Source organism: Spinacia oleracea, chromosome 5 (genome assembly GCF_020520425.1).
Source record: "Spinacia oleracea cultivar Varoflay chromosome 5, BTI_SOV_V1, whole genome shotgun sequence".
Classification (NCBI taxonomy): Eukaryota; Viridiplantae; Streptophyta; class Magnoliopsida; order Caryophyllales; family Amaranthaceae; genus Spinacia; species Spinacia oleracea.
Window position 1 is genome coordinate 67,754,354 of NC_079491.1, and position 23,821 is coordinate 67,778,174.

Consider the following 23,821-nt stretch of genomic DNA (forward strand, 5'->3'; position numbering starts at 1 on the left):
GAAACGGAAATATGGATCGTATCGGAAATATAAATATTATCCAAGTCGTAGATGTTGCCGGAAACAGAAACATGGTACGTATCGGAAAATATTATCGGAAATGGAAATATTGCCAGAATCGGAAATATTTCCGGAAACGGAAATATTGTCAGAATCGGAAATATTATCGGAATCGGAAAATAATTCCGGAAACGGAAATATTAAATATTTGTTTGAAACGGAAATTAATTCCGGAATCGGAAATGTTAAATATTGTTCGTATCGGAAATGAATTCCGGAATCGGAAATTTAATCGGAAGCGTATCGTACAAATAAGCATCGGACGAGGCCTGCCGGACGAGGGCCCAGCACGAAGCCAGGCCATCGCCCAGCAAGCCAAGCGCGCCACACGAATAGCCAAGGCCACGCCAGGCCCAGCGCAAGGCCAGGCCCAGCAGGCCGTGGCAAGCGCGCACAGCGCGCGCAGCGCGCGCAGGTGCCTGCGTGGGCTTGTAGCTCGCGTAGGCCTCGCTGCGTGGGCTGCTGCTCGCACGCACGCGCATGGGCGGCCCATCGTGGCTGCCGTGTGTGTGTGCGTAAGTGTTTGTGTTCATGATTCCTAAAACGTGCAGAGTTCGGTTAATGATTAAATTCCTAATTCTATTTGATAAATTAATTAATTAGAGTTCTTGTAGGATTCTAAGTTTAATTAATTCGTATCCTAATAGGATTCCAATTCTCTTTCCATACGCCTATAAATATGTGGCCTGGGTTCACAATTTTTGAGAGAAAAATTCAGCCACATTCCTTGCTCAAAAGTGCCGAAAATTCTAGTACCTTAAGGGCGATTCTAGTTGGTCAATCTTAAGGCGGATCCGGACGTGCTGTGGACTATCTACGGAGGGACGACACTTGGAGTCCTAAAGACTTGTTCTTGCTCGGTTCGGGCGCAGCTAGGGAGGGCACGCAACAAAGAGTATGCATCTAAATTATGCTATATGATTATGTGTAAATAATATGTATTCCTGGGTTAATGGTTGTTTCCGCATGATTTATGTAATATCATATGTATCATAACCTAACACAAGTATGCATTTAATGATAAGACTAATAAATGCGGTTCAGTATTAATTAACAAGTTTATAATTCAGTGAGATCAAGTGAGCTGAATTCCTAGCTAGAGGTCGCTTCAGTTCAAGTGGAATTAATGATATTAATCCACAGCTTACTCTTGACTGAACCCGTAGGGTGACACAAATAGTACGTAAACGGATCAAGTATTTAATGGCATTAAATACTCCATCTATGGATATTCGGAATCGAAGGATCTTGGTTTCAGTGGGAGCTAAGATCGTCAAAGGCAAGTAAATGAATACTCCGGAAACGATGATATTGCCGGAAACGGAAATATGGATCGTATCGGAAATATAAATATTATCCAAGTCGTAGATGTTGCCGGAAACAGAAACATGGTACGTATCGGAAAATATTATCGGAAATGGAAATATTGCCGGAATCGGAAATATTGCCGGAAACGGAAATATTGTCAGAATCGGAAATATTATCGGAATCGGAAAATAATTCCGGAAACGGAAATATTAAATATTTGTTCGAAACGGAAATTAATTCCGGAATCGGAAATGTTAAATATTGTTCGTATCGGAAATGAATTCCGGAATCGGGAATTTAATCGGAAGCGTATTGTACGAATTAGCATCGGACGAGGCTTGCTAGACGAAGGCCCAGCACGAAGGCAGGCCGTCGCCCAGCAAGCCACACGCATCAACACACGCCAAAGCTTCGCCAGGCCCAGCGCAAGGCCAGGCCCAACAAAGGCTTGGCGCGCGCGCACGCACGGATCAGGTGGGCTGCGAGCATGGGCCATGCGTCGTGCAGTTCGCGTGGGCTGCGAGGCATGCGCGCTGGCTGTGCGGTGCACGTGGGGTGCTCGTGTGCGTGCTATACGAATCCTAAAGCTATCGGGATTCGTGCTATGATTAAATCCTAATCCTAAAAGATAAAATTAATTATTTAGAGTTCTAAAAGGATTCTAATTAATTAATTAGTATTCTAACAGGATTCGAAATCCTTTTCCATGGTTCTATAAATATATGCCTAGGGTCATAAATTTATACACGAGTTTTTTCAACAAGTATTCATACAATAAAAGCTGTGATTTTGAGCAGAAAAAACAGTCACATTACTTGCCCATATTAGCCGAAAATAATAGTACCTTAAGGGCGATTCTAGTTGGTCAATCTTAAGGCGGATCTGGACGTGCTGTGGACTATCTACGGAGGGACGACACTTGGAGTCTTAAAGACTTGTTCTTGTTCGGTTCGGGCGCAGCTAGGGAGGGCACACTACAAAGTGTATGCATCTGAATTATGCTAACTGATTATGTGTAAATAATATGTTTCCTGGCTTATCTGAATTATCTGAATTATGCTAACTGATTATGTGTAAATAAAAATTAGTTATAGATATCTACTTTGTTTTTAAGTCTTTTCAAGGCTGGAATTTAATGTCTATTTTGTTCCATAATCAGCATACCTAAATTTCTGCTTCAAACACAGAAAGACTCACATTCAAGAAAAACAAAAACGATGTTTGTTTGTTTATTTGAATGAAATGGTCATTTACAGGTTGAGTCAATATGCTTGATTAAAACAAACAACTCTTTAACAACAAAAACTTTACTAGGTTCAAATCAACCCCTTGATTTGAGTTCCACTAATCTTTGGCATTGTTTCTTAGACCATATCAACAAGTTAACATTCAAAAGCTCTATTTTGATGGACTTTTGAAACTTGATTGAGTTCTATATCATTCGAGACGAGTTAGTCTTACATGTTGAAAGTAACAAAAGATATGAACTATTGTTAGAACGCCTAGACAATGGAGTTCAAAGCTAAAAGAAAGGTTTTATGACTTTATTATTTCACACGGATTTGAGTGAATATAGGTTTATTTACTCAAAGTGATATAAGTTTGAATCTGTTTGGCTTGTTCAAAGATTCAGAAGTATAAATCCCACTTGGCAAAAAAACCATAAAGATCTAGGTTAGATCATGTTGATGATTACTTAAGTCAAGAATGATCATCAATAATTGTGTGTAGTAAATTCACAATCTAGCTCCATAAGATATGGCATATCTAAGTTGGAATGATCAAAGTCAATTAGTACTTGATTCGATCAATGATGAATCATAAAGAATTTTCCTATAAATTCTAAACAAAATGCTCAACTACAACCAAACTAAACCAAATTCGTCAAAGCTATTGAAAAGTAATTTCAGAATATCTTTTCATAATATATCTAAAGAGTTCCTAAACTCAGTGGGAGCTTAGTGTTTGTTATGCAACAAACTAAGGCCCAAATATAGATATATGTTTCATTGTGATTTCTTCAAATGAGACACAAGGGTATTGTTTCTACCACGAATTTTTGAGAACATAATGTTTGTTTGCTCGAAATAATGTCCTTTTGGAGATTCCTATCCAAAATGACAACTGGGAGAAAATAGACCTCGAAAGTCTTCAAGGCGAACAACAAACATAAACGGACATTCCGGAGGCCTTTCGAAGTTCTTCAGAAAATCCGAACACATATTCTTAAGGACTTTAGAAGTGGCTTTAAAGAATAGACATCTCTTAGAAGACTTTACAAGTGCTTCAAGAAGAACAGAATATTCAAAGGACTTTCAAGTGGCTATTGATATTCTATTGTTTGATGTTCTTATCCCAAATAGGCATAGAGTTCAAATCACTGAAACTATGAGATTCTTCTATTATATAGTGAAGAAACCTACAACTTACAGTCAAACTATTATCATGTAGATTAATGAGTTTGTGATTTGTAAGAAAGCTATGACGAAATATAGATTCCCTAAAATGGTTAGAGGCCATATATAGACTCAATGTTTTAGACGGTTAAAGGCCATAAAACATAACCAATGTTTTGATGACAAAATTGAAATTTTGTTGATTTGCAAGAATAGATTAAACACTTATTGGTTGCAAATTGGTTTTAAGGATAAAAACCATCAAACATGGAATTGTGTTCACACACAAAGCTAGATTAGTTGCTAAAGGTTACAAGAAAATTCATGGTGTAGATTGTATTGAAACCTCATGCATAATCGTAATGCTCAAGTCTATAATTCAAGCAATGATTGCATATTGATACATATGGAAATAGGATGACAAAACATCTTCCTCAATCAAATGTTGGAAGAAACTATGTACATGGTATGTCGTAGGATTTGTGGATCCAAATAAATGCTTGAAAATGAAAGCTAGCTTATAAAACCTAAGTACAGATTTAAGCAAGCAATTGGGAATTAGAAATGTATTTTAGTAAAGCTAAAGTATTTTAGTTTCATAAAATGTACATGGCTCTTATAGATATATAAGAAGTTTAGTGGGAGTACGTAAAACTTAATTGGTCCTATGTGTATCACACACATATCTCTCTATTGTTAAATAACATTCAAATGCTGATGACTTAGATTTGAAATTATTCTTCTATGATGGACCATGGCGAAACTTAGTACATACTGGGTCTTAAGATCTTTTTACAAAGATCTTATGATATTGTTTTAGATTAAGTAATGGAATTTACTAAATCAAACACGAAATACTCCATTGGAGATATTCGACCCATGTGAATAAATCTAAGTAAGCATTTACTAAGTTAAACATCAAAGGATCTAAGTGAGATTCTTAACCTATATTATATGTCAAAGAATTTAGCTGGATTTAGTATATACTGAAACTAGAATGAGCTAAAGTTACATGAATAGAATTCAATTGGGAATTATTCTGCAAAATAATTTATCATGTATGATATAATATGAGGATCGCCAAAAACGTATCGTATGGCTTTAGGCATAACGAACATATACCAATCTCTATTGATATAAGTGAAGATCAACTACATTGACATCAAGAATACTTATGGTACTTGAAAAGGCACATAAGAATAGTTCTTGATTCAAGGAAATAAAGATATGATGAATATTGATGCTACACGCATAAATACTGGCAAAGGATCAAGCAAGATCCCTTTGGAGTTAACCATTGTCAAGGACGAGCTAAAGAGCATCGTGTTTTGAAATGGCAACATGGATTGGAGACCATGAGTTGTTGCGTGGGAAATTAAAATAATAATTTCTATATTCTAAGATATAGTTGGAAAGTCTTCCGCATATCTGTGAACTGCTTGGATAAGTAAATCCAAACAAAGCATCACTAGCAACCTAAATAGTTGAAGTAAAAATAATTATTGCCTAAGAAGCAATGAAACAGGGTTGTTTATGTTAAAAAGTTCTTCACTGAACTTGGGTGGATCACATGTCTGCTGACTTGATGGTTCTTCATTGCAAAATGCGTAGAACCACTATCGAAGTAAGAAAGACTAGATCACATAATAAACAAACTCAAAAGATCTTATCATCATATCTCGAAGAACATTCGATGAAAAGGATATTAAGATTGGCAAAGCATGATAACTAAAACTATGCAACAAGTGAGAAGCAACACTCACATTGTAGCACTCGAAATCAAGCATAACTTTGAATTCCATTAATTGTTTTAAAGATGGGTTCGAGGCTCATGGTTGTAAAACATTAGGGTTGAACATTTATCATATATGAAATGTATTTTCATATTCCATTTAATTTATGGTTTCTTAAATGATGAGTCCCTTCAAATTGACGATATATTAAAGATAGACTGTCAGGACCAGTCCTGTGACTAAGAAATGTCAATCAAGTGAACTTGAATGTCAAAAGTTGAAAATGGTCCCTGGTCGGAGTTTTCTATAAAGATGGACGGATAGAAAACGTTAGACGACTAGAATGCAAGATGACTAGTAGTTATGTTTCTTGAACTATGTGGACATGGCAACGTCGTAATCATTTGCATAGATACTTACTTTGGGAAGACTAGTATCGGACAGACCTATGAAACTTTACTGTAAGAGATGAAAATCTGTCATAAGTAAATTTCATTAAAATTATTAGACACTAATCCTCAATACCTGAGTGATTTGAGATTACTTGTTTGAGAACTGCTTACTTTGACGTTGTCAACCGTCGCACCGTAAAAGGAGGTTATAAAGGCAACGCTCAGGTAATCACCTATCAAACTAAGTCTAATCTCAAGATCGCAATATTGGGATTGTCCTCCCATAAATCGGGATGAGATGCTGAAAAGTTGTACAAGGCCACTCGGAGAGCTAGAAACTGTAAAATGCATGGCCGTGCTCAGATGAATCATAGGGTATGATTATCTGTTTATTTGATCAGTTGAACTCTGAAACCAAGAAACACCTCTGGACATAATAAGGATGACAACTCTTACCTTATGTTCAAGAGAAAGCATCGAGCGACAAAGGAATTAGGAAATGCACACTTGTCCCTAAGGACAAGTGGGAGACTGAAGGAAATAATGCCCTTGGTCCAAGTATGCATTTAATGATAAGTCTAATAAATGCGGTTCAGTATTAATTAACAAGTTAATAATTCAGTGAGATCAAGTGAGTTGAATGCCTAGCTAGAGGCCGCTTCAGTTCAAGTGGAATTAATGATATTAATCCACAGCTTACTCTTGACTGAGCCCGTAGGGTCACACAAATAGTACATAAACGGCTCAAGTATTTAATGGCATTAAATACTCCATCTATGGATATTCGGAATCGACGGATCTTGGTTTCAGTGGGAGCTAAGATCGTCAAAGGCAAGTAAATGAATACTCCGGAAACGATGATATTGCCGGAAACGGATATATGGATCGTATCGGAAATATAAATATTATCCAAGTCGTAGATGTTGCCGGAAACGGAAACATGGTACGTATCGGAAAATATTATCGGAAATGGAAATATTGCCGGAATCGGAAATATTGCTGGAAATGGAAATATTGTCATAATCGGAAATATTATCGGAATCGAAAAATAATTCCGGAAACGGAAATATTAAATATTTGTTCGAAACGGAAATTAATTCCGGAATCGGAAATGTTAAATATTGTTCGTATCGGAAATGAATTCCGGAATCGGGAATTTAATCGGAAGCGTATTGTACGAATTAGCATCGGACGAGGCTTGCTAGACGAAGGCCCAGCACGAAGCCAGGCCGTCACCTAGCAAGCCACACGCATCAACACACGCCAAAGCCTCGACAGGCCCAGCGCAAGGCCAGGCCCAGCAAAGGCTTGGCGCGCGCCCACGGATCAGGTGGGCTGCGAGCATGGGCCAAGCGCCGTGCAGTTCACGTGGGCCGCGAGGCATGCGCGCGTGCTGTGCGGTGCTCGTGCGGTGCTCGTGTGCGTGCTATACGAATCCTAAAGCTATCGGAATTCGTGCTATGATTAAATCCTAATCCTAAAAGATAAAATTAATTATTTAGAGTTCTAAAAGGATTCTAATTAATTAATTAGTATTCTAACAGGATTCGAAATCCTTTTCCATGGTTCTATAAATATATGCCTAAGGTCATAAATTTATACACGAGTTTTTTCAACAAGTATTCATACAATAAAAGCTGTGATTTTGAGCAGAAAATCAGTCACATTACTTGCCCATATTAGCCGAAAATAATAGTACCTTAAGGGCGATTCTAGTTAGTCAATCTTATGGCGGATCCGGACGTGCTGTGGACTATCTATGGAGGAACGACACTTGGAGTCCTAAAGACTTGTTCTTGTTCGGTTCGGGCACAGCTAGGGAGGGCACGCTACAAAGTGTATGCTTCTGAATTATGCTAACTGATTATGTGTAAATAATTTGTTTCATGGAATTAAGGTTTTTCCGCATGATTTATGTTTTTCATACGTATCATAACCTAACACCATTTTGATAGGGTGTTTTTCCGTCGTTGAATAGAAATTCACCTCACCAAAAAAAATTATAAAACCACTAAACTAACCGGCTATATGGACTATAGCGGCAAGTATAGGGATCGTCCCATAGAAACGGTGGTTATCGAGTTGAGATATTAAGCTAGTTCGAACAAGAATTGGTTTGAATTATCACTAAGAAACTAAAAGTACCAATTAAGCGAAATTGAATCAAGATAGGGAAACGTAAGGGAGTCGGGGATAGGCTAGGGAAATCGGGGGAAATGAACTAAACTATCTAGCAATGATGATCATGCAACGACTTGGCAAATAGGAAAATAGCATCAAATGACGAATCCGCCACCTCTCGGATGGGTACGCTAAGCGTCCAATCTACGGAAGAGGTTTTGCCTAATCCTAGACTAAACAAACTTGCATATAATAGGCGCAACTATTTGCTTACACAAGATAGGCTCACAATCTCTCGCCAAACCTAACCTATGCTTCCAATTGAATCTAATCGAATAGCATTTGCAACTACCACTCAATTAGACATGGATATCCTATCACCAAATCACATTTAATCACATTAATCAATCAACAATCAATCATCAATTTCCCCTAATTAAGCCCCTAGATTCTCCCCTTTCTCTAACCTAATTCTACTCACTAATCATTCTAGAAATTAAGAAATCCATCAATTGTAGGCTAGCAAGCATGAAATTGAATGATTAGAAAGAGAGAATCAAAGAGTAGAACAATCAATTGAACAATCAACTAGAAAATTAAGAATCAAAGTAACTAAAGTCAAGGCAAAGAAAATTCAAGAATTAAAGGAATTCAAGAACAATCAACAATCATAACCAGAGCAAGAAGTAAGAAATTGAATTGAATTGCAAGAAATTAGAAGAAGACTTTAAGAAATTACAACTTGATACTTCAATGGAGGAGAGTTTCTCTCTCCAGAAATGATGAAAATCTATTTTTGGATTCTAAAATGTTAAACTAAAATTCTACAATAAAATAAAAAACGAAAAATCTATTTATAAGTTTCCCAAAATAGAATTTGAAAATCAAAAATAAGCAGCCCGCGCATCCCTTCGGTCGCACATACCCTCTGTGCGACCGAACATAAGAAACCTATTCGAGCAAACATTAAGCCCTGTGCGAGCAAACGCAGCGAAGATCAATTTCTTCGTCATGTGCGACCGAACGAGAAATCCTGTTCGGTCGAATGGTGTTTTCTTGGCCTTGTCTCCTTTGAGCTTTGATTTGGTCGAACAGAAAAACTTGTGTGGGCGCACAAATCTTGTGCGGTCGAACACAATAACCTATGCGGTCGTTTACCAATTTTGGGGTATTCTGTCTCCAAAAATCCATTTTGTGCGACCGAACAAGAAGGAACGTTCGGTCGCACAAAATTGCAGATTCCTTGATGCCATCAGCCCTCCTCTATTCGGGCGCACAAGTAACAACTCGATCGCACAAGCCCTGTTTGGGCTCAATTCTACTTGTTTTCCATCACTTTTCATCATAATCACCTATAAAGCACAAGATGGAAAGAATTTATAAAAATCACACAAAAAGCTATAAAAACTATAAAAAGACATAACAAACTAACATGAAATCCTATCCTAGGAGCGACATAAATGTCGCTCATCACACAGCGAGCAAGCTGTTGCGCGCAAGCGTGGCTTGCTTGGCTTGCTACGTTTGCGCGTGGCTGCTTGTGCCTTGCTGTGCGATCAGTCGAGTGGGGCGTTGCTGCCTCGTGGACTCGACGGGGAATGGGCGCAAGCCCATGGCCTCGTCTTGACTCGATTGATTCGTTTTAATTTAATTTTGATTTTCAATTGGAAAAACGATTTTAATTAAATTTAAAATTCGTAATTTAATTTTTTTCTCGGAATTTAATTTTGAATAATTTAATCATTATAAATTTTATTTATACTAATTATTTTACTAAAATTAAAACCTTGATTAAATTTAAATTAATTTAATAAACTGAAAATAAATTAAAGAATTCAAATAATAATATATATGAGCTTTAAATTTTAATTAAATTTGTATGTTTCCAGTTAGACTAGGAAATACAATTTTATGTTTAAAATTAGTAAAGCATGTAAATTTCTTGGTTTAAGTGGGAGCGTTTTAGTCATAAACTCTTGATTAGGTCTACATTCCTTTAAGGTTAAAACAACTCGATTAGAATTAATAAGGATTGAATAATTGGTAGATTATTGGAAGCCTTGATTAATTGATGCAAATATTTATGTGATGCATAATATGTTCTACTAACCAGCTATGTGGGCCATTCATTAATAAATTAATGGGTGAATGGTATATTGTAAATGTACTGTTCTGCAGGTATGGAAAGTGACTAGTATGGCCCAAATAGGATAAAAAATATGGTATGCGTACCATCAATTTGAATGTAATATTGGTCTAAAGTACCAAAGTTTTATTATTTCAAATATGGTTTGCGTACCATCAAATAGTTGTAACTAGTTTAAATTATAGCTTATCCTATTTGGAGAAAATGGCGCCTCCCATGGTGAAATTAAAGACGGAGTTTCCAATCCATTTTCAAGTTGGAGTTTGAAGTTGAAGCTTCAAGATGAAGTCGGGCCACACTAGATCACAATTATGTCCTATGCATGCTTTAAGTTATTTATTGCTTTAAATATGTCTTAATTATGCATGAGATTGTGGCTTGATTATGTTGCATGACTAAGGATTCTAGTTCACTTAAAATCTAACCAACATAGTAAGAGCCTTAAGTTCCAAACTTTAAAAATCGAGTTAAAAGGTGCCATGCCAAAATAACACTTACTTGGATAACCTTTACATCAATCTTAGTAATAGTTTTCCGCCTAAGCGAGGTGTTACTTATTAATCCTAAAGGGGTAAGGTACACAAATAATTGTGAGTACATGTTAGTTTTGGTGAAACTCAACGATATAAGTAAGGAGTCCTTTTATGTCGTGGAAAATGAGATAGGTTTACCTAATAAGTTCTTAGACGTACCTATCAACCAAGAGTAGTTTCTAGACTATTAGCAAAGGCTTTGCTTACATAAAATATTTTAGAATTGAGTCTAAATACATAATGTGCTTCATCAATGATTTAAGGATCTTGGAATCATTTTATACACACCTTCCGGAACACATAACTTGAATAAAATGCTTAATAAATGATAAATTATGCATGTATGCTAGAATTTAAGTTTATTAAGAGAAACTGTGAATGGTTATTTATTTGTTTATTCTTTTTCAATTGTAGTTTTTACTATGGCAAACAACAATCAAAACATCATCTTGGGTTCTGAGCTTATGGTCAAGCTGAACATAACAAATTTTCTTGAATGGGAAGCTAAGCTAGTTGAAGTAGTCAGACTCAATGGATTTGAGTATGTATTGTTCAATCCAATGCCAAGCTACTATGCCACAGACATAACCCCTGAAAGACATGTCGTCTGGGATGCGGATCTCAAAATGGTTATGAGTCTCATGCTGAACAATATCCCTGATGAATGGGCTAGGAGGTTTGTAGCTTACGAACCTTTTATGCTCATCAAGAACCTGAGGGATATCTGTCATGGAAACACGGAGGACAGAGACCTAAATGTCCATGAGTTGATTGAATCATTGTCAGGGCTGAAGGTTAGTTCTCATAACAGATGTTTTAGGATGGATGTCCAAGAAACACATGTTCAGGTCCTTCGCACTAAGCAAAGGGTGGGCGTTCCACTAAGGTTCCATGTAGACCATATGCTTTCATTGTTTGATCGCTTAAGTCTTCTAGGAACACCAATAAGTGAAAGGATGGCAGTCTCTATCTTGCTCAATTCACGGCACAGTGGGTTTGGTCGCTTTAAGCAACTATACCTAAGTGAACCAAGAGAAGAAACAGTTGCAGAGTTTGTTCACCTGGTAAAAAAGGATGAGATAACTCGACTGTGAAACTAGGGATTTACTCAGGGCTAAAGGGAGACCCTTCAAGAAAAGTGGAAAGTCCAAGGGCAATGATGAGTCAAGAAAGAAGACAAAGCAGGACAAGTCCACATTAAGTTACAAGAGAGAATGTCTGAAGCTTAAGGAAGATCAGAAGAACGGAACAGTCGTTCCATCTTCAGGTATTTTCGTTATAGACTGTATACTTGCTAATTCAACTTCTTGGGTATTAGATACAGGTTGTGGCCCACACTTATGTTCCAATTCGCAGGGACTAAGAAGAAGTAGAAGGTTAAGCAAGGGTGAAGTCGACCTACTAGTGGGAAATGGAGCACAAATTGCTGCATTAGTTGTAGGAACTTATTATTTGTAGTCGCCCTTTGGGCTAGTTTTGGAACTGGAAGAATGTTTCCATGTTCCAAGTCTTACTAAAAACATCATTTCTGTTTCTTGCTTAGATGCTAAGGGATTTTCCTTTTTAATAAAAGACAATAGTTGCTCGTTTTATTTTAAAGAGATGTTTTATGGATCTGCTAGATTAGTCAATGGACTTTATTTATTAGATCACGACAAACAAGTTTATAACATAAATACCAAAAAGGCCAAAAAGAATGATTCAGATCTCACCTATCTATGGCATTGTCGATTAGGCCATATAAACATAAAGCACAGAGAAAGACTTCAAAAGGAAGGAATTCTAGAACCATTTGACTTAGAGGATTATGGTAAGTGCGAATCATGTTTACTTGGCAAAATGACAAAGCAACCTTTCTCTAAAGTTGGAGAAAGAGAAACTAAACTATTGGGTTTAATCCATACAGATGTATGTGGACCAATGAGTACAAATGCTAGAGGTAGTTTCAGCTACTTTATCACTTTCACTGATGACTTCAGTAGGTGAAGCATAAGTCTGAATCCTTTGACAAATTCAAGGAATTTCAGAGTGAAGTAGAGAATCAATTAGGCAAGAAGATTAAGGCACTGCGGTCTGATAGAGGCGGTGAATATCTGGGCTATGAATTTGATGACCATCTGAAAGAATGTGGAATTCTATCAGAATTGACTCCTCCTGGAACACCTCAATGGAACAGTGTGTCAGAACGGAGGAATAGAACCTTGCTAGACATGGTTAGATCAATGATGGGTCAGGCCGAACTTCCAATAGAATTTTGGGGACATGCACTAAATACAGCTGCACTCACTATAAATAGAGCTCCGTCTAAAGCTGTTTAAAGGACTCCATATGAGTTATGGTTTGGAAAGCCTCCAAATGTGTCTTTTCTTAAGATTTGGGGTTGTGAAGTATACGTCAAACGATTAATTTCAGACAAACTTCAACCAAAATCTGACAAATGTATCCTTGTGGGCTATCCAAAGGAAACAAAGGGGTATTACTTCTACAATACATCTGAGAACAAGGTATTTGTTGCTCGAGATGGTATCTTTTTCGAAAGAGATCACATTTCCAAAATGACAAGTGGGAGAAAAGTAGACCTCGAAGAAATGCGAGTGAACAACAAACTCTAGAGAATGCTCAAAATGACATTCAGGATGAAACTCAGAGATCTTTAGAAGTATCTGGTGAGAATCAAGGACCATCTAGAAATGTAACCCCGCGTAGGTCGCAGAGATATAGACCTCAACCGGAAAGGTACTTAGGTATTTTGACGAACTAGAGCTATGAAGTTCTATTACTTGAAAGTGATGAACCTGCGACTTTGAAACAAGCTATGACGAGCCCTAGCTCCAAGCAATGGCAAGAAGCCATGCAATCTGAATTAGACTCCATGTCTGAAAACCAAGTTTGGGATTTTGTCGATTTGCCAGATGGCTACCAAGCCATAGGAAGCAAATGGGTTTTCAAACTGGAAAAAGGACAAGGATGGAAACTAGAAGTTTTCAAAGCTAGATTGGTTGCAAAAGGTTACAGGCAAGTCCACGGTGTGGATTACGATAAAACCTTTTCACCAGTTGTAATGCTAAAGTCTATTCGGATAATGTTAGCAATCGCTGCATATTACGATTACGAAATATGGCAGATGGATGTCAAAACCTCTTTCTTAAACGGCGTTTTAACGGAAACTGTGTTTATGACACAGCTTGAGGGTTTTGAGGATCCAAAGAATGCTAAAAAGGTATGCAAGCTTAAGAAATCAATCTACGGATTGAAGCAAGCATCAAGGAGCTGGAATATACGTTTTGATGAAGCAGTCAGTAACTTTGGTTTCATCAAGAACGCAGACGAATCTTGTGTATACAAGAAGGTCAGTGGGAGCAAAATTGCTTTTCTAGTATTATATGTCGACGACATATTACTTATCGGAAATGACATTCCTATGTTGAACTCTATCAAGATTTGGCTTGGGAAATGTTTTTCGATGAAGGATCTAGGAGAAGCATAATACATACTAGGCATCAAGATTTACAGAGATAGATCTAAAAAGATGATTTAACTTAGTCAAAGCACTTATATCAATAAGGTGATTGAAAGGTTCAATATGGCAGACTCCAAGCGATGCTACCTACCCATGTCTCATGGAATGACTCTAAGCAAGACTCAATGCCCAAAAACACTAGATGAGCGTAGACGAATGAGTGGGATTCCATATGCATCATTGATTGGTTCAATAATGTATGCTATGATATGTACACGCCAGGATGTTGCGTAGGCACTCAGTGCTACGAGCAGATACCAGTCAGACCCAGGAGAGGCACATTGGACTGCTGCCAAGAATATTCTGAAGTACCTTAAAAGGCACAAAGATGATTTCCTGGTCTATGGTAGAGATGATGAATTAATTGTTAAAGGCTATACGAACGCAAGTTTCCAAACCGACAAGGATGATTTCAGATCACAGTCTGGGTTTGCCTTCTGCCTCAACGGAGGTGCAGTAAGCTGGAAAAGTGCTAAGCAAAGCACCATTGCGGATTCTTCAACTGAAGCGGAGTACATTGCTGCACATAAAGCAGCAAAGGAAGCTATTTGGCTAAGGAAGTTTATAGGTGAACTTGGTGTAGTTCCCTCCATTAAAGGACCAATAGCTATATATTGAGATAATAACGGAGCTATTGCACAGGCAAAGGAGCCTAGACACCACCAGAGAGTCAAGCATGTACTTCATCGATTTCACCTTCTACGAGAGTTCGTTGAAAGAAAAGAAGTCGAGACAAGCAAGATTGGAACTGATGACAACATCTCAGATCCATTAACTAAACCTCTGCCGCAAGCAAAGCACAACTCGCACACTGCAGCTATCGGAATCAAGCATGTTGGAGAATGGCTTTGATGTCCTTATTTAATGTTTTAAAGTTTTAGAGTTTAATACTTTGTAAAACGTTATTGGTTAACCATTCATACAAATGAATAGAATTCATTTTTCCATTTAATTTGTGTTTTATTAAATGATGAGTCCCTTCAATTTGACGATATATTCAAGATAGACTGTCAGGACCAGTCATGTGACTAAGAAATGTCAATCAAGTGAACTTGAATGTCAAAAGTTGAAAATGGTCCCTGGTCGGAGTTTTCTATAAAGATGGACGCATAGAAAACGCTAGACGACTAGAATGCAAGATGACTAGTAGTTCTGTTTCTTGAACTATGTGGACATGGCAATGTCGCAATCATTTGCATAGATACTTACTTTGGAAATACTAGTATCGGACATACCTATGAAACTTTACTGTAAGAGATGAAAATCTGTCATAAGTAAATTTCATTAAAATTATTAGACACTAATCCTCAATACCTGAGTGATTTGAGATTACTTGTTTGAGAACTGCTTACTTTGACGTTGTCAATCGCCGCACCGTAAAAGGAGGCTATAACGGCAACGCTCGGGTAATCACCTATCAAACGAAGTCTAATATCAAGATCGCAAGATTGGGATTGTCCTCCCATAAATCGGGATGAGATGCTGAAAGTTATACAAGGCCACTCGGAGAGCTAGAAACTGTAAAATGCATGGTCGTGCTCTGATGAATCACGGGCTATGATTATCTGTTTATTTGATCAGTTGAACTCTGAAACCGAGAAATACCTCTGAACATAATAAGGATGACAACTCTTACCTTATGTTCATGAGAAAGCATCACACGGCAAAGAAATTAGGAAATGCACACTTGTTCCTAAGGACAAGTGGTAGACTGAAGGAAATAATGCCCTTGGTCCAAGTATGCATTCAATGATAGAGTCTAATAAATGTGGTTCAGTATTAATTAACTATACAAGTTAAAAATTCAGTGAGATCAAGTGAACTGTATGCCTAGCTAGAGGTCGATTCAGTTCAAGTAGAATTAATAATATTAATCCACAGCTTACTATTAACTGAACCAGTAGGGTCACACAAATAGTACGTTAAAGGATCAAGTATTTAAGTGAATTAAATACTCCATTTATGGATATTCGGAATCGACGGATCTCGGTTCCAGTGGGAGCTGAAATCGTCAAAGGGCAAATTATGAATACTCCGGAAATGATGATATTGCCGGAAACGGAAATATGGATCGTATCGAAAATATAAATATTATCCAAGTCGTAGATGTTGCCAGAAACGGAAACATGGTACGTATCGGAAAATATTATCGGAAATAGAAATATTGCCGGAATCGGAAATATTACCAGAAACGGAAATATTGTCGGAATCGAAAATATTATCGGAATCGAAAAATAATTCCGGAATCGGAAATATTAAATATTTGTTCGAAACGGAAATTAATTCCGGAATCGGAAATATTAAATATTGTTCGAATCAGAAAATTAATCGGAAGCGCGTCGTACGAAATGAACATCGGACGAGCTTGCTAGACGCAAGGCCCAGCACGAAAACAGGCCTGCGCCTTGCAAAGCCCGCACGCAGCAAGGCAGCAAGCAGCCTGCAAGCACCGCAAGGCCCAGCCAAGCAAAGCGCAAATCCAGGCCCAGCGAGGCCAGTAGGCTGGCACGCCCAAGCGTGGGCTGCAGCGCTGCTGGGCCGAGCACTCCGTGCGCGCGCGCCCGACGCCCCTCGTGGGTTGTGCGTGTGTGTGCGTTGAGTTCGTGCATGCATCGAATCCTTAAGCGATTAGGATTAGTTCAATTAAATATTGATTTCCTAAAACTACTAGAGTCAGTTGTTGAATTAAACATTAACTTAATAGATTTAATTAGTATTTAATTCTAATAAGATTAGATTAATTGAATCCTAGTAGGTTTCTAGTTCCGATGATCCTACCCTATAAATAGGTGACGGCATTCACAATTTATAATACATCAATTCAAGTATTCATATAGTTTTAAGGTTAAAACTAAAGTTAATAATTTTCCACAAATTATATTCGAATAACTTAAAACCTTAGGTTGAATTCTAGTTAATTAAATCTAAGGCGGATCCGAACGTGTTGTGGACTATCTACGGAGGGACGACACTTGAAGTCCTAAACTTGTTCTTGTTCGGTTCGGGAGCAGCTAGGGAGGGCACGCTACATAAGGTATGTATCCTAAATTATGCTAATTGTTATGTGGCAATTAATTTGGATTCCTGGCTTTATGGTTTTTCTGCATGAAATATATATGCTTTATATTTGTCATAACCTAACACTACGCATGTCTCATGGAATTACTCTAAGCAAGACTCAGTGCCCAAAAACATTGTATGAGCGTAGACGAATGAGTGGGATTCCATATGCATCATTGATTGGTTCAATAATGTATGCTATGATATGTACACGCCCGGATGTTGCGTACGCACTCAGTGCTACGAGCAGATATCAGTGAGACCCAGGAGAGGCACATTGGACTGCTGCCAAGAATATTCCAAAGTACCTGAAAAGGCACAAAGATGACTTCCTGGTCTATGGTGGAGATGATGAATTAATTGTTAAAGGATATACGGACGCAAGTTTCCAAACCAACAAGGATGATTTCAGATCACAGTCTGGGTTTGTCTTCTACCTCAACGGAGGTGCAGTAAGCTGGAAAAGTGCTAATCAGAGCACCATTGCGGATTCTACAACTGAAGCGGAGTACACTGCTGCACATGAAGCAGCAAAGGAAGCTATTTGGCTAAGGAAGTTCATAGGTGAACTTGGTGTAGTCCCCTCCATTAAAGGACCAATAGCTCTATATTGTGACAATAACGGAGCTATTGCACAAGCAAAGGAGCCTAGACACCACTAGAGAGTCAAACATGTACTTCATAGATTTCACCTTCTACGAGAGTTCGTTGAAAGAAAAGAAGTCGAGATAAGCAAGATTGGAACTGACGACAATATCTTAGATACATTAACTAAACCTCTACCGCAAGCGAAGCACAACTCGCACACTGCAACCATGGGAATCAAGCATGTTGGAGAATGTCTTTGATATCCTTAACAAATGTTTTAAAGTTTTAGAGTTTAATAATTTGTAAATCGTTTTGGTTAACCATTCATATAAATGAATAGAATTCATTTTCCATTTAATTTTGTGGTTTATTAAATGATGAGTCCTTTCAATTTGACGATATATTCAAGATAGACTGTCAGGACCAGTCCTGTGACTAAGAAATGTCTATCAAGTGAACTTGAATGTCAAAAGTTGAAAATGGTCCCTGGTCGGAAGTTTTCTACAAAGGTGGACGCATAGAAAACGCTAGACGACTAGAATGCAAGATGACTAGCTAGTAGTTTGTTTCTTGAACTATGTGGACATGGCAATGTCGCAATCATTTGCATAGATACTTACTTTGAGAAGACTAGTATCGGACAGACCTGTGAAACTTTACTGTAAAAGATGAAAATCTGTCATAAGTAAATTTCATTACATTATTAGACACGAATCCTCAATACTTGAGTGATTTGAGATTACTTGTTTGAGAACTAGTTACTTTGACATTGTCAACCGTCGCACCGTAAAAGGAGACTATAACGGCAACGCTCAGGCAATCACCTATCAAACGAAGTCTAACCTCAAGATCACAAGATTTGGATTGTCCTCCCATAAATCGGGATGAGATGCTGAAAGTTGTACAAGGCCACTCGGAGAGCTAGAAACTGAAAAACGAATGGCCGTGCTCAGATGAATCATAGGCTATGATTATCTGTTTATTTGATCAGTTGAACTCTGAAACCGAGAAATACCTCTGGACATAATAAGGATGACTACTCTTACCTTATGTTCATGAGCAAGTATCAAGCGACAAAGGAATTAGGCAATGCACACTTGTCCCTAAGGACAAGTGGGAGACGGAAGGAAATAATGCCCTTGTTCCAAGTATGCATTCAATTCTAAGTCTAATAAATGCGGTTCAGTATTAATTAATTATGCATGTTAATAATTCAGTGAGATCAAGTGAGATGAATGCCTAGCTAGAGGCCGCTTCAGTTCAAGTGGAATTAATAATATTAATCCACAACTTACTCTTGATTGAACCCGTAGGGTCACACAAATTGTACGTGAACGGATCAAGTATTTAAGTGAATTAAATACTCTATTTATGAACATTCAGAAACGGCGGATCTCGGTTCCAGTGGGAGCTGAAATCGTCAAAAGGCAAAATATGATTACTACGGAAATGATGATATTGTCGGAAACGGAAATATGGATCATAACGGAAATATAAATATTATCCAATTCGTAGATGTTACAGGAAACGGAATCATGGTACGTATCAGAAAATATTATTGGAAATAGAAATATTGCCGGAATCGGAAATATTACCGGAATCGGAAATATTGTCGGAATTGGAAATAAATTCCGGAATCAGAAATATTAAATATTTGTTCGGATCTGAAATAAATTCCGGAATCGGAAATATTAAATATTGTTTGAATCGGAAATGAATTCCGGAATCGAAAAACGAATCGGAAGCGCGACGTACGAAATGATCGTCGGACGAGCTTGCTAGAGGCAAGGTCGAGCACGAAGCCTGGCTCAGCGCCTAGCGAAGCCCGCGCGCACAAGAGAGCAGCAAGCAGGCCCAGCACGCCAGCGAGTGAGGCAGGCCCAGCAGCAGCGCCCAACGATGGGCCGCGTCCTGCCAGCGCCCAGCCTTGGGCCGAGCCGAGCACCAGCGCCCTTGTGGGCTGCGTGGCTGCGAAGCTTCGTACGACCAAGTCCTTGGTCGTTTAGGATTGCTTGCTATCGATTTCCTAATTCTACTCGAATTGAATGTTTTTGTTAAATCTGAAACACTTAGGTGTTTAATTAAAACTTAAGTTCTATTGATTTAATTTAACTAGAATCCTAATGGATTTAGTTATTGGAATCCTAGTAGAATTCTAAGCCCGTTATTTCCACCCTATAAATACGTGGTTGATAATCACAATTTACACAACAATTCAATAAGTATTCACATAGATTAAGTTCAAGTAAGAATTTAATAATTTGCCTAAATTAATAATTAAGCTTTCCGAATAAACATATATAATACCTTAGAGAATATTCTAGTTGGTTGAATCTAAGGTGGATCCGAACGTGTTGTGGACTATCTACGGAGGTGCGACATTTGGAGTCCTAAACTTGTTCTTGTTCGGTTCGGGAGCAGCTAGGGAAGGCACGCATCACATGTATGTATCCTAAATTATGCTAATTGACTATGTGGCAATTAATTTGGATGCCTGGCTTTATGGTTTTTCCGCATGAAATATATTGTTTATATTTTTCATAACCTAACAGAGATTAGTATTACTATTTTACAGGTTTAGACATATGGTAATAAAAAAAATATTTGGAGATCTGTAAACTTTTCAGGTATCTTTAAGTTATATTTTAAGCCCTTGTGTAACTATAAAAATATATACTCCCTCCGTCTCTTTTTTTCTTTATGTTTGGTCTTTTGCACTTTTATTAACGACTAATTAATTTGCATTGAGATTCATCTTTTTTTTATTTAAATAAGAAAAATGATGTTTATTTATAATGTTTTCACTCTTATCGAAATTCTGATATTGGGAAAATGAGAAAAATGTAATGTCTCAATAGAAAAGTGTGAGAGATTAAATGACCCAATGAATTTAATTGGTTAAAATAATCATTGGACATAAATTTTGATAGAATATTAAAACATTTATGTGATAATATAAAAGGATATGTACAGAACATTTTGAGACACCCAAAAAGGAAAACGTAAGAACAAAAAAAGATTGAGTGAGTAGTATATAATTAAAAAATTAAACCAATTTTATATTTCCTACAACCAACTCCTTTTTGATAATGACGACAATTATTATCTGATAGTCCCCATGGAGGCAACGGGTGTCCAAAATATCATAGTTAGAGGTAAAAGAACTTTCAATATTTTGATCTTTTAATGAGTGAAATGAGCCTGTAAAATGGTTGGCTTAGCATGAATGATTGAATTATAAAATCTAACTATACACTAATTATCAACTTCATCTTTATTGTCATATGTACTAAACATTTAATCTAGCACGAATAGATATGTTAATACTCCTTGCCAAACTGGTTATAACGACCCTTATTCGACCATATATCCTTTTACTATTGTACTCCGTGTGCGATCCTCTGAATGTGGAATGGTGTTTTTTTTTGCAATTGTTATTTCATATTTATTATTCTATGTTATAGGTTCTTGTTACGATTTATGGAATTAGAATACATAATTTATAATCATATTGTATATTACAATTTGTTATCGTTGTCACTACAAAAAAGCCATTGTCATTTTCCTCAACGTACGTATCTTAGCGATAAACAAATCAAATTCAAAAAAGGATCAAACCTTGGATGTTGTTGAAGAACAAAACATTACTATATATAGTTCTCTTATACACTTTGTTCCACCCATTAAATTGCAGCAACTGAAACTTATTTAGAAAAGGTGGATTAAATTTAATAATTCAATTAAGCATTTCATCAAACCTCTTATATGCATTATAAAGGGAAGTTTATTTAATAAAAGAACTAGCTAATCAAGCCGAATAAAAATATGAAACATCCAATTTATCAAGTAGATTAAACAATGGTTGTATTTAACGAAATTATTTATGTAAAAGATGATGAAGGAAGATGAGACCTGCAAAAAAACTAATTTTTCTTAATTTTTTTGCTGAACAATAATGGCAAGGTTTCTCTGTTTAACAATGGAAGAAATGTAAGGATATGGAAGAAGATGAAGGAAGGTGAACAATTAAAATTTCACTTGGCACTTAACAAGGAAGCACAATTTGGAAAAATAAATCTTGCTTGATTGTGTATAATTGCGCAATTTGTCGAAAAACATCCCGCCTATTTTTGTGTTTTCATTGCCTAATTTCCTACAATTTCTTATTGGGATGATGATGTGTCAAAAAACTTTTGATGATGTATAAGATGCCCTTGCACACCATGTGTTTTCCTAGCCTTTCCTCAATATGTAAATGGCAAAAGCCATTTCTAGAAATTTCGTCCAGTGTTGATTAAAAAAATTTAAATTTTAGAAATATATGAAATGCGTCTAGGCAACCCAATAAGGATAAGGGGAGTTCAATCTACTTATAAGTCCAATGGAGATTACACACTAAAATCATTTGGAAATAATTGGAGAACTCCACAAGCTTATAAGATGATATTTTCTCTTTTTTTTTCCAATGTGAGACAATTCGCATGTGATTAACATTTGGTTTTGTGAGGGGGTCGAAAAAGCACGAGGCTAATGCATGACCTCGTCCCTCGTGGGTGTGACGCTTCTTTTTTATTCAATCAAGTGTAATTGGATTTCCTTTGAGTTTACACCCAATTGACTGGTAATATAGGAGTCGCCATTTAGTTTTTAACAACAATGAGAAAAACTGACAAAACCCGGTTATCGTGACATAAAGGGAGTGCAATTATGTTTGACCACGACGGCCGTAGGTTCCCTTGTGATCCCTGGTGTGGGGATCTCTCAACATACACCCGCAAGGTAGAGATTGAGGGTTCGGGGGACTGTAACTACCGAGAGGAGTACTTCGCTCGTCGATAACTCCAGAGGCAGGATATCCTTACTAGCTCAGCATAAATAATTGAAGGGACATGCGTTAACTATTAAACTAATCTGAGTTGATTTTAGCAATATGCAACATATAATACTAGATCGATCGCGATTATCTGATTTAGATTGCATTAAGGGACCTAGCATGATAATCCAATTTCCCAAAAATATTATATTCGTTAGGCGTGGTAGAACAATCAGATTTAGTTAGTTTAACAGTTCATAAAAAGGGCGAGGAAAGCAATTAAATCATCGAAAAGGGACACATTACGACGCACCCTTGAGAGGTGCGTCACGGTTCTCAGAAAACTAACCACTTTGACTTTGCTATTTCTCCTTTTTATTTAACGAATCTCAAATTATGGGACAGGATACGTTCTGTTCGATTTATGGATCGATTGCGACAGAACGCGTGAACAATTTCGCAGCGTGAGGCTTAGGCTAAGGGTTGGAGTCAATACTCAGAATATGAATTGTGTGTGTTGTTTCTTTCACGACGAATTTGGGGTTGTATTTATAGGGAAGGGTTCGTGGAAAGATAGAATTGCAGAGTTCTAATCCACAAAGAATTAGGAAAAAACACGTACCCAAGTATTTTCAGCGCCCAGGCCTGGGCGTCAAAGATTTCGGCGCCCAGCTCTGGGCGTTGAAAATATGATCCAGGCAATTTCAGCGCCCAGGGCTGGGCGTTGAAATTGCTGTTTGGGCCGTTTCTTTGTCAGATTCGGATTCCTGAAATCCGTAGTGTTTGAGACTTAATCGAGTCTTTTAGTGCGTATCAATTTCAAGACGGAATGCATCTGGGCCCGTTACGAACTCTAGGCTCGTTAGGATTTTAATTAATACGTAACTCTTATTTCTGAATCATATTAGGAATAGGATTCTCGCAGTTTTTCTATCTCATTTAGGATTTATGTTGGAGTGCAACACCTAATTCTGATAGGTTTCTATCTTTTACGACTTGCCACTTTTAACAGCTGCCCATTACGGCAGTTACTATTTTTAGCAGGTTTCCATAAATAGCAGGTTTCGGGTGAAATGAAAAGGGGAATTGAGATTCGTTATTTTATAGGAGATGTGTTGTCAAGTGGAGATTTACGTTCTCATCATCGAACC